We start from the raw sequence: 20,760 nt of genomic DNA on the forward strand, positions 1-20,760 counted from the left end.
ATAGCGAGAAAAGCTCTTGAATGTGGTTTCTATTGGCCGACTTTATTTCGAGATTCATATTCTTTTTGTAAGTCATGTGATCAATGCCAAAGGACAGGTAATATCTCTCAAAAGACTGAGATGCCACAAACCCCCATACTATTTTGTGAAATTTTTGATGTGTGGGGCATCGATTTCATGGGGCCATTCCCTATGTCTTATGGTTTTATCTATATTTTGCTTGCTGTTGATTATGTATCGAAATGGGTGGAAGCTAAAGCCACCCGAACTGATGATTCTAAAGTTGTTACAGATTTTATAAAGTCTAATATATTTTCCAGATTTGGAATTCCAAGAGCTCTAATAAGTGATCGAGGCACTCACTTTTGTAATAGAACTGTGGAGGCATTGCTAAGGAAGCATTGTGTAACCCATAAGACATCAACTGCATATCATCCGCAGACTAGTGGACAAGCGGAAGTATCAAATCGAGAAATCAAGTCCATCCTTGAAAAGATAGTTAACCCAAGTTGGAAGGACTGGAGTTTGCGATTAGATGATGCTTTGTGGGCATATAGGACTGCATATAAGACACCTATTGGTGTGTCACCTTATCGGATAGTGTTTGGAAAATCATGCCACCTTCCAGTTGAGTTAGAACATAAGGCTTATTGGGCTATCAAAAGTTTAAACATGAAGATGGATGAAAGTGGAGAACACAGGAAGTTGCAGCTACAAGAGTTAGAGGAGATTCGCAATGATGCCTATGAAAATGCAAGAATTTACAAAGAGAAAACGAAAGCTTTTCATGACAAGATGATTTCTAGGAAAGAGTTCAGAGTTGGTCAAAAAGTCTTTCTATACCAATCACGACTTCGTCTATTTCCTGGTAAGTTACGTTCTCGTTGGATTGGACCTTTTATTGTTACTAATGTTTTTTCTCATGGTGCAGTTGAAATTCAAAGCTTAGCAACTTCCAAGATATTCAAGGTGAATGGCCATAGGCTTAAACTTTTTTATGACGATTTCCAAGTAGAGAATATGGCAGAAGTGAACCTCCAGGATCCAATTTATTCAGATTGAAGAATGAAGTATTGAGTCGAGCCAAAGACAATAAACAAAGGCGCTGCTTGGGAGGCAACCCAAGGGGAGTTCATTCCATTTTCTTTTTATTTTTGCATTCTTGTTTTGGTTATTATTTGCCTTTTCTTTGCATTTAACCTTATGTTGGGGACAACGTCAGTTTTAAGTGTAGGGGAAGGGATTTAGGTTATGTTTTTTTGTTTATTCTGAAATATTGTTTTTTATTTTTTTTAAAACTAATTTTTTTTTTAAAAAAAGAGTGTGTTTTATGTTTGTTTTTTTTTTTCAAAATGAAAAAATTAAAATTAAAAAAAAAATAAGCCTTTGTTTTTGTTTTTGCATGTGTCAATAGTTTGTGGTTGTGGATATCATGAGCAAAGTTCAATTGAGCTTGAGAGATTTATAACATGATTGAACAAGTAGTCTTGCAATTTGTGATTAATTGGTATAGTTTGTTTCTTTGAGAATGGTAGTGACTAAATTTGGTAGGCATTAACCTGTGAGATTTTTGAGCCATAGACTGACACATCTATATCAGTTTTTTTCCTTTCATGAGTGATATTATTCCATGGATTTGTTTCTCCAGAACTTGCCTTGATTCTCCTCGAGGCTACATTGACCCATGCATTGGACATGAATGTGATTAAGGCCCTCTTTGACATTGAACTACATTAGCCAAATAGCCTACCTTGTGATTAATTTTCCCTTTGTTGAACTCCTTTGAGCTTTATTGGCCATTTTTGTTTGTTATAAACCCACATTACAAGCCTTTAAACTGAAACACAATGTTTATACCTAGCTGGAGGACTAGTGGAGCATTGTTCATCATTGTTATTGAATGGTTGTGCAAAAAATAATAAATAAATAAATAAATAAGTGTGGGGGTATTCGTATTTTTGGTATGGCTATGACTAGTGAAATGGAGCATGTTTTCATTTTCAATATGTGAGCTCCATGGTTGATGAAGTCGTCATTGTTCAAAAAAAAAAAAAAAAGAAAGGAAAGTGTTGGAGGAAAATGTTTTCAATGAATTCAAAATTACTAATTCCTCCTAAATTTTCGAGAAAAAAGGTTATTCATATATAATTTATGGAAAGGTAGAAGCTATTGAAGGAGATTTTTGGTCTTACATATCTTGTATGGCCAAACTTGACATTAAATAAGTGTTTGCTCTACTAGATTTGATGGCTTTTGAGCTACATTCCCAAATTGTTTCCTGCCTTGAAACCTAACCCCATTACAACCCATGGAAAGTCCTTATGATTTGTGTCATGCATGTGATCCCAGTGGTGGAGAATGAGAAGATATGCAAGCCTATGGTAGATCATTTCCATTGGAAAGAATTTGAGTGAAACACATAAGAGTGAGTGTTATTTCCGTGAGGGTCTACCTGTTTAGTTTGCTCCATCTTCAAGTGAAATTGCTTATCAGTAATTGTAAGTTGTTTAAGAATGTTGTTCATGATGTGTTGTGAGTTTCGAAAAGGTTGGTTGTTTACTGTTGGTGATGTTGCAACCTTGTTTTTTTTTACTTAGTAGTTTTAGAGTTTTCCCAAGGACGAGCAAAAACTAAGTGTGGGGGAATTTGATATGATTGCATAATGCTATAATTTTACTCCTTAATACTTAGTCTTTTATGTTTATGTTATGCCCAATTATACTTATTAAGTTTAAATTTTGATTTAGGTAACATTTGGAGGCATTTGAATAAAAACGGAATTAATGTCACAATTTCTGGACAGTCTTGACGTGTCTCCGTATTTTGGGCATAATTTTCCCATCCGAGCTCCAAATGAGACGATTCAAGATGCTATGGAAAGCCAAGAAAGAGATATACAACTTTCATGTTTAGGATTTGTCTAGAACTGATCGAATCAGGGTCGAAATCGGGCTTTAAGTTGCTGCACCTGAACTGGAACGTTTCCTGCTCTGTGATATTAATGGCAGATCAGATGCATGATATTTCTTTCAGAAGTCTCCAGGTTGTGGATGACTTTCACAGCTGCTATGTTGTCCTTTCCTATTTAAATCAAGACTTTTATTTTATTTTTAATATTTCCCATAATTAGTGGGAATATTCTATTATTAGAGGACTCTAGGAGAGGAAAACAGAACAACTATTTTTTCTTTTTCTCTTCTCTTCTCTGCGTGCTCTTCCATGGCCTTGCGTGGCTGATTATTTGGCTTAGTCAAAGGAAACTGAAACCTCAAAATTCATAACTGTGAGATCTAATTAGTTTTATTGTTCAATTTATGCTTTGAGTATCGATTGTTCTTTTGTGTTTGATTTATTTTAATGGTTATTTTGTTTGATTGCTAGGAGGCCTACTAGTTAATTATTCATTATAACCTACTGCTAGATTAGATATCAAATCCGTAATTGTTTGATTTTTCTAATCTATGAAGCAACTAAGGGTTAATGATTTGCTACGTTAGCGATTATTAAATCTTAAGAAGAACGTTCGACTAAATTAAATACAATCGCTTGTGCTTGTGTTGTTTAGCTTCATTGATCTCTCTAATTTTTAATGCTGCTCTCAAATTAAATCTATAGTGCTTGACCTAGGTTGTTTGACAGTTAGGGTTAAGTAGATCGCTTGTTTCTAATTAACTATAACTAAGGAGAGATAGGAAAGTAATATCAACGGTGAATATTTAAAGTATGAATAAATCTATTCGTGCATCAATGATCAGTTGTTGAGGTTCTGATGGTGAATGTTGACTTGGACCAAGACGTGTTTTCTCATTAATTTTGATAATTAATTTAATTTGCTGCTTAGTTGTTTCTTTACTTTTATTTTGTTATAAACAAACCCCCTCTCTTTAATCTTATTCACATTAGCACAAAAATTAGATTAGACACTCTTCGTGGGACGATCCTTTACTTGCACTATCATATTATATTTTTAGAAGTATAGGTTTTAATTTTTGGTTGCCTATGACAGCACACCAGTTACTGAGTGCAGACCTATGGAGACACCAATATAGCCTTGGTTGGGTACCCGAAGGACATTACGAGGTAGAATTATTAAAAAGGGTTGTTAGTTGTGAAGTCTTCACACTTATGATGATAAAGTACTTAGCCACCGGTCACCTATTTGACTATGTAGCCTCTAACACTATTCGTTCACGCAGGATGAGCGTGTCTAAGATTTTTTTTCTCATGGATGCAATGATTAATATACGATATTTATATACATTGTTTTATTATTATTTTATTGCTTCATGTTCGATGTATATTTATAAATTTTATTGTTGCATGATGAATGGTCAATGTATATTTATTTTGTTCATTATTATGCTATCATGTTATTTTATCATGCTATGAAATAAAGTTTGGATGGATTGAATATATAAATTGGAGTGTGTTTTTGCATACAATGTAAACATGAATAATATATACAATGGATAATGGAAATAATATAGGGGAGACTATGCCAAAAATTTTTTAAAACATTAAAATACAGTACAATAACCATTAAATGTTTAACAAGTTTATAATAAAAAAATAAAAATAACTAACGCATTGTCATAGTTTTTTATATATAGGTGATGGCAACGACGAATAGCAAATTCACCTAACCTTGCACATGTTCAACACCTATAACAACACAAATAGAACATAATTGTTTCAAAACACCCTAATTTCAAATTCAATGTATAATAAACAAATTGATACCTAAATGGCTATGGAAGACCAGCCCGTGATGTCCCTCGTCCTTTACTTGTCTCGGATAAAAGGTTCGTACAAGTATTTCAAGTATGTCCATGCTCGTGACATCAACTACAAATATATTGACATACTTCTTCCCCTTGCAATGGTCTCCTGTTATGTTTCGATGATTGACCTGAACATCAACGTTGCATTGGGGGTGGAAGGACCTTGGGAAGTTCCTCTGAATGTACCTATTCAGAAGAATCTCCTAATGGTTCAACACTTTCTCTGTATACCACTTTCCAATATTAAGTTGAATAGTGTTTGCTCACCTATTGATAACAATCAGAAAGATGTTAGAACATAGCCACAGCTACAACGTGTGTATATAGAATATATGACAATTAAAATTTCTTATAACTACACTCCCTGCACATAGATCCACTATAGTAATTAACTGACCCATATTGTGTACTTCATATCTATGCATAGTAATTGGTTTGACAACCATGTTAGTTGATTTAAGGATATTACCTGCTAATTTTTCCTTTGCCCACGGAGTAAGTTGATTAGTAGAAGCCTCTGTATAAAAGTTGAAAAATTAAAATTTGAAAAATTATACGGACCTGCCAATTTGTGTCGAGAATAAAACTATTTCTGTATGGTAGAATGCAAAAACTCAAGTAATATCATAACTAGTAATTTTTGTGTGTGTCGTGCCAAGACATTAAACAACTTCGTAATGTTTGTCGTTATTATATTATATCAAAGACCAGGGAAGTAAGCACGAGCCCAATGTTGATAATCAATACCTTGTAAATAAGCACCTGCTGATGGATTTTCATCATTGATCATGCATATTGCGTCCTTAAAATCAGGTTTCTGATAAACTTTCACTACTCTTCAAAACAACCCATTTATATGTTTTGTTTGGTTATATCTAATGCACATATTTCCTTTTATATAATGGTTGCACCAACTACAGTATGCATTTGAGAACACTTCTCTTATGGAATGAATGATAGTATGGTGTCTACTTGAAATGATGGCCAGATCTAGAAAATCACCTATGCACCCATGTAATGCTCTTAGAAAAAGGGTAGCCATAATAGTTTCTTCTTTTCCCCTCACTTCAAATGCCAAAGGATAAATTTGATTGTTTTCATCCTTGCCCATAACAACAAACAATATACCCCAATATCGTCCTTTTAAAAAAATTCATCAATACAAATAACAGGACAACAATATTCTCAAAATGCTCTAATTGAGCATCTTATTGCCATAAAGATAAAATAAAACTGATTATCAATATCAGTGTCAATCTGTGTAATAGTGTTGAGGTTTCTTCGTTCCAAGTTGTAACAATATACTGATAATTGTTTGAATAACTCCTTAAGAAAATCTGTAATCTCATTTAATGCCCAATTCTTAGCATGTCAAGCTTGAGTATAGGAGATATTTATTTTATACTGATCTACAACATCTATTATGATGTTTTTTAGCCTATAGATATGTTCAGTCGTGGTAAACACAGATTACAATATTTTCACAAGTGTTCATTTGTTTGCCTATCTATGGTGGGACATTATGACATCCCGAGGGAAAATATGAGTTTCCAACTTTTGTAACATAAAAATGTCAATGTTTTGTAGTTTTACCCTTCTTGCCTTCCATTTACATTGAGCATGTGCATATTTAATATCCCATCTTTTTTTGTTTGAGCTTGCCATCTTGAACTAATAACCTTTTTCCAAAGCATCCCCATACATCGTATTTATCAACGCCTGTTTACATGTAAACTGACCACGCACTTTGATTCTTTCACTCATGGTGAAGTTGAATGTAATGCAATACCCTCGTTTTCCATATCCCTATAAGGTTTTGGACTACTAATAAATAAATTTGGAGCTTATACATTGATAGGAATGGACTCATCATGCATTGTTGGAATGTCATGAAATGAACTTCCCCCAGCTAACCCACTTGGATCAACCCTTACTTCATGACCATCCTTGTTATCACCTCTATTTTCACCATCATTATTACCAACATCATCACATTCGTCATCACTACCATCATCACTATCATTTCCATCATCACCCTCATCATCACCAACATTATCACCCTAATTATCATAACCACTGTATTCTTTTTCATTCGATTGAAAATTATTTATTGGAATATCACCCATCTCATAACATCTCTCTGGTGTACCTTGTAAAGGGTCTTGCTGCCCTGTTATTTCATCATGTACCATAACCTCAATGCCATCACCTTCGAGCATATATTCAGGTTGTGTCTCACCATATATGTTATTCAAAGAGTTAATCGCATCATCCATGGTTTCAAATGATTGAACTTTTGGTTGTTGTTCGATTTGCTATTGTTGCATGTTGGTTTTGACTTTTGTAGGCCTTGTAAACACTATAAGAAATAATGGATCCCTTTTATATGTCTTAGATAATCTCATCCTAATCCGAATATCAAAATCATTTTTTAACAAATATAGTACATCACTATAGGTGGTCGGATTTTGCATATAAATTTTTACAATACTGCAACTTCGATTAATGCACAAACAAGAACACACTATTTCTACAAATCCATCATAATTTATTTTTTTATTAATTGATACAAATGTCTGAACTCCACCAACATAGTTTGAACTGTTGTCACCTTTGTTAACCTAATATCTATCATATCCAAGCAAATATATTAGTTTACCCATTTTCCCTGTACACAAAATTTTAATTGATTAAGTAACCTAGAAATAAAACAACCAAAAACAAAGACAAAAACTTTAAAGAGACAAAAAATCATATAAATGCAAAACACACAAAATGCAAACCATGCAAATGCAAATCACACAAATGTAAATCACGCAAACTCAAACCCCGCAAATGCACAAATCTTGCAAATGCAAAACCCGCAAACACAGACCCTGCCAACCCCACAATTTACCAGAAAATACAACAATTTCCATTTTTCATAGATCTGGGCACCAAAACTATCGTCTTACCATATAATATAAGTATTTACAAAAATAATTCAACCTCTCTCAGAAACTATCATTAAAGTTTTTTTACTTTTATCTCTAAAAAAGTTATTCGATTCACAATTTTTTTTAAATACAACTTACTATTTATACAAAAGAAACTTATTTGGTATATGATGATGATGAATGACAAGCAAAACAGCTAAAATATGATGATGATGTGTTGTCGTCGAAGTGTTGAGAAAAGAGATAATAATAAAAATATGATGAAAATGGTGAAACGAGATTAGTTAAGTGAAGTGAAAAAATAGGTATTATTATAATAAAAATATAAGTTTGTTTATAAAGATAAAAAATATAAAACTTAGTTTAAAAACGTATAAACGGAAATATATTTGTCTGGTTCAATTAATTTCCCAATTTTTTTTAGTTCAATATGTTTTTATAGCGTTGTAAGCCCACAGAACGCCGATCCGGTTGTACTCAAGACACAAAAGCCCATAATAAACGCTGCCGTCTTATCAGAAGGGACCTTGTATCCCTCAATGACCAAGCCTTGAGTTGAATTTATCTAACCGTAATGATCTATTCTGCACACTGATTGTGGCCGTTGATCTCTGCTATGTGCAAGAGTTGAATATTTCCTGTTGTTGATCGTGTTCATACAATCAGGTATATTCAAATCTATCCATTTTCTCGTAGATTGCCGTCATAATTCTAGACTTTCATATGAAGGAATTGATTTTAATTCAGTTTCTGGAAATGGGTTTTCTCTGTTTTCCAACTCAATGTTTTTTAAGTTAATCTTTGCAGTTTCTGAGTGTGAGTTGTTTCTTTTATTCATATGTTGTAGTTTGTGATTTTGTTTATTAATATGACATTAATGAAACCAGTCTACTTTATCATTTGGTGTTATTTATGTTGCTGGATTTCACTTATGCTGATTGATAATGAAAATTCTGTATAGTATTTTATGTTATGTTTGAGCATGGAAATTTCTAATTTGGCTGCCCCAAAAAAAAGTGCAGTACAAAATTTGGGCCACCCTTCAATTAACTGGCATTCTACTTCCGGAGTGAAGAGGGGAGATAAACAAATGAGAGATGACGTTTGAACAACATTTATCTTTGCCTCATGTTGCTGTTTCAAGGAATGAATGGATTGAATAATTTGTCAATATATATTCCAGCGTGAAGGAAAACAATTTAAGAATGATTAAAACTGATACATCCTGCCATAGGTTTCTATTTGCTCATCTGTTTCATTTTTTAAACCTTTTGAAATCAAGACTTACTAAATCACATGGGTCAACAAGTTAGGTATCTGTTGTTCATTGCTCCTAACTTTAATGAATTAATAAATCATGATGGGTAGACTTATTTGTTCATTGTGGTTGCCATAATGTGAATTCCTTTAAAATAATCAATTTGATTGGGGGAGTATTAAGCAAGTAGATCATTGAGCTTAAGAGTTATCATCATTAACAGATATGGTCCTTGAATATGAGACCAACACGGACATGACATGGAATCAAAATTTTCCATTGAATCCTGCTGTGTGACCTTTTAGATTAATCATTTCTGTCTTCCTCTAACCCAATCCTAATTCTTGCTTTCTACTAAATTGCTTTGGAAAAAACTTACTATATTATGTTAGGACCTTGGTGTACTGTGATGAGGTGGAGCAATTCTAGAGAGGATAGGACATGTGGCTAACTTTGCAAAAAACACACAAAACATGTGAAGAAAAACAAACAGTATATAAAACAAATCAAAGAACACATATTAGAAATGGAGCAATACAAAAGAATTTTACTATCTGCGGAAGCTTTAGTGCTAATGCAAATAAATATTACATTTTTAGAAAGAAAAATTGATGATATATAGTAGGAAAACACTATAGATGTTTCTCATAAAAGCCTGCACCATCATCATCTATATGTTTCTGTCCCTCAATCATAGATTATGATTTTAGCTGACATTATAGATATGAGACCAGCTTACTGAATTGTCCTCATCAACCATCCTCTAGTATTGACACTATACAAATTTCCTTACACAAAATACTCTTAAACAAGATATAGAGAAATCAATCAACCCTCCCTTGTAAATGTTCTTCCATAAAACAGACGCAACTCACTGCCTTTAGTTTTCTCTGCATTGCAAGAACCTGTATCCACCTTTAATTATTAGTTTGCTGATCCTCTCTTTGGCTGAGCATACAACTTGAATTTATCATGACCTGTTGTGGATAGGATCTGATCCTCTTCGTACTCTTCTTTTGCTTGACTGATTTGGATCAAAGGTTCTATTTATTTGTGTTGAATTCTTCTGTGTGTTGAGTTCCTCCATAGTGGTGGCCTTGGGGATACGTTGATTCTGTGGCATCAACCCTTGACTGTGTTGGTTCTGTTTGAAGAGGTCTATTCTTTGCAAGCCATAAACTTGGACTGGTTGAACTGTTAATAACCCCATACAGAGCAAAAGAATGAGCACTCTTTGAGCACAAAAATCCATTATTCTCTCTAAACTCGAACAAGAAGAGTAGAAGTATCTCCGTCTGTTTATGGAACAATGAGAGAATAAGCAGGCTGGAGATCGTAGTTCCGCTGTTCTTATGCTATGTCCCTGTAGTCATAAGCCTGTTATTTATCCTCTTATTGAATTTGGAGAGTTTTAAAAGCATAAAGCAGGGAGGGGCCCAGAGCACTCACAGATATTTAGATTCATTCAAATCATAAGCCTGCATTCTAAGCAAAATTAATGCTGCTACGAAGAATCTAACAAGGATAAAAAAGGTGGTCGGAAGTTGGAAATATGCCCTTGAGAAGCCAAGTATCTTTTTTTTCATTTGTTTCCCTACATCTCTATCATTTGCCCTGCTTTTGTCTACTAAACAGGACCAATTCAGTCTCTTGGATTGATGGCCATCTTGCCACATCACCAGACCATGCTTACATGGACTTGCACTAGAGACAGATATTCATAATTGGTTAATAGTCATGCTAATATTTTAATCTACTTCAAGTTCCCAGATTTGATGTTTGCGTATAAAAATTTGCTCACATGGTAATTTGAAAGTTTTTTGGCTGGGTATTCTGGTCACTTATAGTTTCTTTGTTATTAAGAAAACGAAGTTTGTGTCTCTTTTTAATGGGATTGACGAGGCAGTCAAAAGATATGGACCACTTAAAAACTACTACATTGCTACAGTTGCAAGCAAGTTATATAAAGAATAAGATGGATGAGGGAAAAGAATATAGAATAGAACAGCTTCCAAAGGAAACAAACGCTTGCTTTATACCATTCTAAGATCTCTACACTTTAGCATTCTAAGCTCCCTTCCCTATGCAACAAAAATAACAGTACTTAGTTTCTTGTGCTACATGTATTTCTTTTGCTTTGCTTTGCTCATCTTTGGTCTCCCAAGCTCTTAATCCCCATTCAATGATCAGAGAAGGCCCACCTCTCTTTCTCTCTCTTGGGCCCTTTAAATGTAATTTAATTTCTAATTTATTGAGGTTGTTCATCTTTTCCTTTATTTCCCTCTCTTTACTTTACTGTTATTACAATATAGTAACATCACATGCAACTAGGAACATTCTAAAGCATAAATTCTCACATTTTTTTGCTGGATGATAAGATTTGATCTTGATGGTGCCTTATGATTAAGGTTGATGTCAGTGGCCTAAATCCTAGCAGTGGAACCTTATAATTTGCCTATACTCTTGTTTTTGCATTCCATTTGAAGTAAGAGTTACTTGAATTGCTGCCTTCCATCAAGTTTCTCTCCTTGTAAAGTTTTCATGCAATACAAAAAGTTCTTCTGTCTGCCATATTAACTGTACTATTCATGTTTTAAAGCACCAAGGTAAATATTGATCAGTTGGCATAGTCTATGTTGGCTTGACCATTCACATGCATACTCTTGAAAAACTGAAAAATAAATAGAAATAAAATAATTCAGTCATTTGGAAGGACTACGTGAACTTATTCATCCATGAACAATAATAGTAATTATCTGGGTATTGCAGTCTTGTTGGAGTAGTCCATTTTTGAAGCTGATAGAGAAAATAGCAGATGGGTCCAGCAGCTAAGATTATGATGTGAGGACTATGCTAAGGTAAATATTAACTTGTACTTTAATTGGAGGGTCACCTGTTAAAGTTTATATTATTATTAGAATCTTAAATGGGCCATCGACACTTCCCCCACTTCCATTTGGAAACATTATCTGTGAAAATTTTAAACAAATGGCTTTGTACAGTCTCGAGGTTGGTCTTAAAGTTGTGACTTTTTAGTACTTTGATTTAAAACTAAAGGCTGCATTTGGTTAAAGTCCTCTCTAGTCACTACATCCGTAGGTACCTTCTTAATATTCAATAAAATAATGTATTTATATTATTTGTATATACAAAAGCGGAGTGACAAAGTAATTTAAAGATGATAAAGCAAACCCTGTTTGTAAATTTACAGATCATATACCCATCTTTCATCTTAATTTTTTTTTTTTTAAATTCTACTCATTTCAACTTTATTTTCAAAACCATTTTTATTTGATCTACTGCAAATCTGTCTTTCAGTTTTCTACTTGTTTCTACTAGATTGTTTGAAAATTATATATTAGTAGTTTTTTGAAGTAGATATTGATTTTTTTCAATGAAATTATGTATACAATTGAGTACATAAATAATGTGCCAAATTATTATTATTATTATTATTATTATTTGGCTTTTCAAAAATGTTTATGGATTTCTCTCAAAAACTAAAAATTAACTGATGGAATCATATTTGGTCATTCTATTACTTTAAAATACATTTAGAAGCTTAGGGGATGTAACTAGAAGTAGCATTTTTTTTTGGTTGGTCAAATGTTAGGGTTTGAACAGGATTTGATTGGAAGGCGGTCCCATATTAAACTGAGAATGTGGATTTTTGTTCCAAAATTTAAAGACAAAGTGAGAGCTGCAAACAGAATGTAATCAAAACTATAAGTTACTAAAGAAGATGCTTCCCTTATTCTACTTTAAGATTATTCTTATGGATTGATATGTATGTTAGAATATATGCTTTGTACTTTACCGATTAATATAAGAAAAATTTATTAAAATAACCAAAATTAAAGGGTGTATATGAAATTGATCAATTCTTTAGGATTGTGCCATTATAATCAAAACCCAAATTTAAATACCAAAATATCATCACCTCCTTTTATATAAACCTTTAAACAAATCAGCATTATAACCCCACCCTACAAACTTTTAAAATTTTCATTTTCACATTCAGACTCAGATTCCTACATCATGATTTCAAAATCAAAAGAGGAATTTTGTTACAACAAAAATTTTATGTGAACTTTAACTTAAATTTTTATTTATTTGATGATTATGTATTGTTTTTAGTGTGTTTGATTGATTTGATAATTTTGAAATGTATTTCAAATTCACGAATGATAGAAAGACTGAATTGATATGTACTCGGTAGAAAAACATTAGGAGGGTTAGCTAATATTTTACATAACGCAAGGATGAACTAAGATTTTACATATATGCGATGTTTATCTGTATTATATGTGGGGGAGGGAGTTAAATGATATTTTATTATGTGGGGGTGAATTAATATTTCACTGTATCGGGATAAATTAATATTTTCTAACATTAGTGTCAAACGTGAAAAATTCTGAAAATTTAAACTTAAATGAGAATTTTTCAAACAATTGCATTTTTTAATATTATTTTTGTACATTTAATTATGAAATTTCTGGTTAATAAAAGTTACAAAAATTTATATATTACCATTAGGAGATGTGATCAATATGTTGAGTTTGGTTATTGTTTTGGTTTAGTATGGAGGGGAATGGATGAGGACGGATGGTAATAAAATAAAAAAAGTTGGAAATAAAGAGAAAGTGATAAAAATCCTTACGAACATGAAATGTGAGGGATTAGTATGATTAACGAGCAAATATCTTCTTATTGATTGTAAACAAAATCATATTTAGATAAGCATGAACCATAAAATATCAACAATAAGAGGTTTATCAAGGTTGTGGATGATTGATGGGGGACCAAGATATTCTAATCGTGGGGAAAAAATAAAACTAAATTATGAAAGGAAAAAAGGTCGACAGAAAATTCAAAAAAAGAGGGAGGTTGGGTGGAAAGGTGAATGAATGCATTGAAGAAATGAGTTAAAGACAAAAGGGAGGTTAGATAGATAACGTAATAGTTAAAGATAACGTGACAACATGTTGACGTGACATGACAACATATTCGACGTTATATGACAAAGTGATGTGGTGTGTTTATGTGACATGAAGTAGTATATTTATGTGGTAAATCATGTAGAGATCCTACTCTAGTTTAGTTAATTGGATATTTTATTAATATTACTTTTTCTAATAATTTCAATAATCCTATTTGAGTTTAAGAATATTTTGTGTTTAAGAAATTATTAAATATGATAAAGAGTTTTTAAGAATGTTTGATTAAGAAATCTCAATTTTAGTAAAATTTATTAATATTATTTCTTGAGTCATAATTTCCTAAAATTTAGAATTAATTAATATTTTTGATTCTAGTTAAACTAGTATCAATAAGTTTTCGTAATCTAGTTAAAAAAATAAACTTATATAAAGACATGAGTCTTGTCATTCACATGAGTCAATCAATTTATTAAATTATTAATAAAATTTAGTTGAGTTTTCATTAAGAAACATTACTTTTTGAAGTATTGTTCTTGTTTATTCCTTTGTCAATTGAACGATATTAACTTTTAATTGTCTTTGTGAACGAAATTACAACCTTAACTACAATGATGCAGGACAAACATTGATGGGTTGTGATATTATTTACAAGGATACTTAAGGTTGATATTGTTCAATAGACACAAATGGATAATAAAAATTCTTGCAAACTTTGCAAATGAATTATTAAGAAAACTCAAATAAGAACTTGTATTGATAACTTGATAAATTGATTCACTGTTTTGAATAACAAAACTTATATTTTTACATAGACTTATTTTCTTAACTAGAGTAGGAAAACTTATTGATACTAGTATAACTAGAATTAATATTTTGATTAATTTTAAATTTTAGGAAACTATGACCTTAGAAAATAATATTAATGAATTTTACTAAAATTGAATTTTCCTAAACAAAGATTCCTAAAAATTATTTATTATATTTAATAACTTCCTAAATACAAAATATTCCTAAATTTAAAATAAGGCTTTTGAAATTATTAAGAAAAATAATATTAATAAAATATTCAATTTAATAAACTAGAGTAGAAAACTTGTCTCCACATGATTTGCCACATAGACATACCATCTTATGACACATCAGTACACCACATTACTTTCTCATGTTACGTCAAATATGTTGCCACATTACCCTTAGCTCCCACATCATCCACTAATCTTTTCTCTTGTCTTTGACTTGTTTATTCAATATCCTCATTCACTTTTTCCATCAAACTACTTTTTTACTTTGGATCTTTTGTCGATCACGTTCCTTCCATAATTTAGTCTTATTTTTCCTCCACAATTGAAATGTCTTGATCCGTTATCATTCTCCCCTACTAAAAAGAAGAGACTCGTTCTCGAGTCATCATCATGTAATTTACCACTCAAACATAGAAAATGATTAAAAAGGAAAAATAAGACTAAATTATGGAAGGAAAAAAGTCAACAAAAGATTCGAGGTAAGGAAATAGGTGAAAAAGATGAACGAGGACATTGAAGAAATGAGTCAAAAGTAAGAGAAAAGATGAGTGAATGACATGACAATGTGTTTGGTCTTTGGTGTGACATGGGAAAGTGATAAGGTGTGTTTATGTCGTGTGAGGTGATATATTTATATGACAAACCATATGGGGATAAGTTTCCTACTCCAGTTTAGTTATTTGAATTTTATAAATATTATTTTTCCTAATAATTTTAACAGTCCTATTTTGAGTTTAAAAAGTTATTGAATATAATAAAGAGTTTTTAGAAATATTTGTTTAGGAAAACTAAATTTTAGTAAAATTTATTAATATTATTTCTTAGAGTCATAGTTTCCTAGAATTTGAAATTAATTAATCTTTTTAATTCTAGTTAAACTAGTATCAATAAGTTGTTCTACTCTAGTTAAAAAAATAACTCTATATAAAGGTGTAAGTATTGCCATTCAAATTGGTCAATCAATTTATTAGAGTATTAATAAAATCCAGTTGAGTTTTCTTTAAGAAACATCGATTTATGAAATATTGTTCTTATTTATCCCTTTGTCAGTTGAATGATATCAATCTTTAATCGTCCTTGTGAACAAAATCACAATTCTATCAACGCTTGTCCTACGTCAGGTGGTGTTAGAACATAAGTCTACTATGTTTGTCTTACGTTAGGCTGACACAGGAAGCACATAGTTGGGATTGTGATTTTGTGCATAAGAATAATTAAAAGTTAATATCATTCAATTGACAAAGAGATAGACAAACACAATGCTTTAAAAAGTAATGTTTCTTAAAGAAAACTCAATTAAATTTTATTAATAATATAACAAATTGATTGATTGATTTGAATGATAAGACTCATGCTTTTATATAGACTTATTTCTATTAATTAGACTAGGAAAACTTATTGATGCTAGTTTATCTAAAATTAGAATTATTAATTAATTCTAAATTCTATGATACTATGACTCTAGAAAATAATATTAATAGAGTTTACTAAAATTAAATTTTTCTAAACAAATATTCTTAAAAACTCTTTATTATATTTAATAATTTTTTAAACTTAAAATACGACTCTTAAAATTATTGGAAAAAAATAATATTAATAAAAACATCCAATTAACTAAATTGGGTTAGAAAATTTGTCCCTACATGGTTTGCCACATAAATCATGCCACCTCATGCCACATAAGTATATCACATCACTTTGCCCTGTCATACCAACTATGTTGCCACATCATTTACCAATTTTTTCTCTTGCCTTTGACTAATTTTTTAAATGTCTTTATTTGTCTTTTTAACCTAACCTCCCTCGTATTATTTTATTTTATTTTTTTGCTCAATTAGAATGTCTTGGTCACCCATCATTCTCCCTTATTAAAACAAAAAAAAAAAGACTTGCCTTTGAGTTTGGCATCATGCAATGTACTATCTAAACATAGAAAATGATCAAACTAAGATTTGAATTTTGCGTTAATTTGAGGATGAAATTTTTGATTCCATAATCCAAAATATCATTCTTGAGTTGATTGATAGTCTTCTTGTTTACAATATTAATTTCAAATTCTCCTTGAAGAGAATGAAGGTTTTTTTGAATTAAAGGTACTTTGCTCATCTCTTTAGTTTCTTCATCATCCATAAGTTGCACTTCCTTCTTCACCTCAAATTCTTGAATTTCTTCAAGGAAATGAGGTAGTATCGCCAAATTTAAAGTGGTTTCAAGAGAGTCATTCTCCTTTAATAGTACAATCTTTTCTCTCTCTTCTTTTACTACCTCATACTCTTCTTCCTCTTTCATTGTTTTTTTAGGCTTATGGATTTCTTCTCCAAACGTGAGTTTGGCTTATGAAAAAACCTCTTTTCTCTTGGTTGCATATGTTTAAGAAGAATTGAAACTGTCCTTTGTAGATTTGAAGCGGTTTGTGGTGTGGATAAGTTAGCTCATATCTCATTGATCTGTGTAGTTAGTCCCTCTATGGCTCTAACTAATATTGCAATTTGTTGCTTCATACTAGTACACCAATCTTGATTTTCTCCATGTCTAGTTATCTCAAGACAAGCCTTTGATACCACCTAACATAGGACAAACATTGATGCGGTTATGATATCGTTTACAATGACACTTAGAGTTGATATCGTATAATATATGCAAAAAAATAACAAAAATTCTTACAATATTTGTAAAGGAATTCTTAAGAAAACTCAAATAAGAATTTTATTGATAAATTGATTAATTTGTTTACATTGACTTAAGCCCTTTATATATGCTAATGACTTTCTTAAATAAAATAGAAATCTTAACTTTATTAGAATAAAAAAAATTATTAAAATAGAACACTGGATTAACTATAATTAAGAATATTAATTAATTCTAAATTCTAGAAAACTATGATTTTAGGAAATAATATTAATAGAATCTTAATTAAAATTGTTCTTAACAAATAATCTTAAAACTCTTTATTTCTTAAATTAAAGTAAGAGTCTTAAACTATTAGGAAAACTAATATTAATAAAATATTCAATTAACTAAATAATATTAGGAAATTTGTTTGAAACCAAACTCTACAAGGAAACTTAATTTAAACCAAATTTTACTCAATTGGAAATCCTTTTTCCACATGCATAAGAGTTCTTACATAACTCAACATCATCATGAACATTCATATCATCATGCCATGTCGCCAAATAAGTTGTCACATCTTGTGCCACATCATCCACATTCTTTTGGATTTTGAATGTTTTTCACCCTACCACCTCTTTCCTAAGTCCTCCATTCCAGCTATAGTTTTGTCTCTATCCACATGTATACTCAAATCACTTGAGTACAACTTTCTAATTAACTTATCTCTTAATGAGCTCCTTGGAATACATAATTGGCTCCCTTTAAACAAATACCCATCCTGAACAATGAAATTACTCATGGAAAGATTACGTAAATAATTATTTCATACCTTGCTAAAATCTTTATCCTTTTCATATAGCTCCTTAAGTTGCTCAAAACCGGTAATTTTAAGGGCAATTGTGACTAACAACGTTGCTATTCTGCTCAATGCATCCGCCGCTCTATTGGTTGCACCTGATTTATGGACGATCACACAATTAAATCTCTCAAGGTATAAAGCTCATCTTGCTGACATTCGGTCTATATGCTTTTGGGTCTTAAAGTGTTGAAGGGTTTGGTAGTCTAAATAGATGATAAACTCCCTCGATAACAAATAAGGTTCCTATGACCTATGTCCTCAAACATCTAAATACAACATATAATTCTTATGGGTAGGTGGACTATTTTTGTCTAACTTCACTTAACTTATCACTAAAGAAAGTAGTCAATCTCTTTTCTTGTGAAAGTACTCCAACAATCCCAATTCTACTAGTGTCACACTTTAACCCAAAATTTTTACTAAAATCGGGTAACAATAAAATGGGAGTTGTTGTTAACTTTTCCTTTATCAAGTCAAATCTTCAGTTTGCATCTTTTCCCCATTGAAATTTACCTTTGTTCAAACAATTTGTGATACAATCCCACTAAAATTACGAATGAAACTCCTATAGAATGTAGCTAACCCATGAAAACTCCTTACTTCACTTATACAATTCGGATAATTGGTGACGCATTTAATTGATATGGTGATTTAGAAATATGCTAGAATAGGTTTGTCGTGATTTAAAGACATCTTTTGTACATTACACTGGGTTTGCATTGTTAGAAATTGCAATGCAAGTGAACACGAATTTTTGGAAATTTACGTTACATGTCTTATGTCATATGACACACGGTCGTGCATATTTGAGGAAATTTTCTTCTCATATTAGGGTAATACCATGGGAGTGTGAATTTGGGAACAAACACACGTCTGTGTGATACAAGACACGTGATTATGTGTCTTGCCCCAAATATACACACCTGTGTGCTTAGGGTTTTTGTCATGTGGATTAATTAACACACTCCCGTGTGAAGGGAAACACACCCCTGTGTGTAAAAAATACACACCATGTATTTTTGAGAAAATTTGAGGTTAAAGACATGAGAAATTAACTAGAAAAATATAGAGTTCAATTATGATTTGGGGAGTTTGGAAATGACTATTTTACCCTAGTAAGGGAGGATTATGAGGAAAATCAATGATAAAACCCTAACGAAGGCTATTAATGAGAAAAATCATTATGGGTGTCTCTAACTATATGGATAACGACACGTAATCCGATCAGAGTGGTTCCTGATCAAAAATTAGAAACGATGTACTATACTAGTTTGACCCACTAAGTTATGTGTAGTATAGTAGTAAAAACAACAGGCTAATTTGTGTGATTTTGATATATTTGAATGATTTTGCACCAACAATGGGTGTCGTAACGTTTGGAATATATGTGCAATAACAGGAGAGGTCGGGGTCTCATTACTCTTTTGATATATTATCCCTAACACAGCCTGACCAACATGTATACAAGGTACACCTTAGGAATGACATTCAGAATGTCACCTACTTTCATTCAATGTCTATGATGTTAATGTACATCATTTGGTACTACTCATCTGAGATGACATCGTTATTGAGAAAAGGGCATTGGGCACTGAGATAATATGGATAAGCATATAAGATGTTGGAAAATCATCCATGGACCACAAATAGAAAATAAGGACACATAAATTTCACGATATATATATATATATGAGAATATATATTGTGTTTTATGGATTACCTACTTATTGAGTGTGTTTCACTCATGTGTTTTGTTTATTTGGCTTTGCAAGTAGAGTTTTAGAGCAACGGGACGACAACAGGGGAGCCAATGGGTCAACTAATGGTGGCACAAGAGCGCAGAGGCATTATTGTCATTTTTCATTATTGGACTTTTTATTTATTTTAAATTTTATTTATTTATTACACATATTTAACTTGTTATTTTGGTTTATAAAATAATAAATGTACTTTTAAGGTTATGGGATAATATTCAATATTGTTACACGCTTAATTTAAATATTTATACATGAAAGTTTTAATTAGACATGTCTCTTCGATTGCATACTTCGTGTAAGGGTATATATTTGAAAATGGGTGTTAAATGTCGCAACTCCACGTCCTCTAATTCTCCTATTCAGCTACCGTGACTTCTATGCCAGTGGTTGCGATTCCTTACACGTCATTTCAATTCACTATATTATGGTGAGTTTTCAAACTAGCAATTTACAAATTGTTAAAATTAGATGAATAAATTGGCATTCTAGGAGCAAACTCGAGTCTTAAATGCATTGATCAAGAATCTGAGACTCACAAAGTGAGTCAAACATGAACGAGTTATTCTCCAGACTTGACGAATTTGAACAAAAAAT

The 20,760-nt window shown here is 31.7% G+C and overlaps 1 long non-coding RNA gene across 2 annotated transcripts; it reads left to right on the top strand.

The window, feature by feature from the left end:
* Nucleotides 1-8,155: 8,155 nt before the first annotated feature.
* On the top strand, nucleotides 8,156-20,433 carry LOC123215620. 2 transcript variants are annotated; one of them, XR_006502123.1, is made up of 3 exons: nucleotides 8,156-8,383; nucleotides 11,745-11,833; nucleotides 17,238-17,451. It is a non-coding gene; the product is annotated as an uncharacterized LOC123215620 (long non-coding RNA). The 2 variants fall into 2 exon arrangements; XR_006502122.1 differs by lacking the exon at nucleotides 17,238-17,451 and adding an exon at nucleotides 20,185-20,433 and having other exon boundaries at nucleotides 8,160-8,383.
* The last annotated feature ends 327 nt before the right edge of the window (nucleotides 20,434-20,760 follow it).

Source organism: Mangifera indica, chromosome 5, assembly GCF_011075055.1.
Source record: "Mangifera indica cultivar Alphonso chromosome 5, CATAS_Mindica_2.1, whole genome shotgun sequence".
NCBI lineage: Eukaryota > Viridiplantae > Streptophyta > Magnoliopsida > Sapindales > Anacardiaceae > Mangifera > Mangifera indica.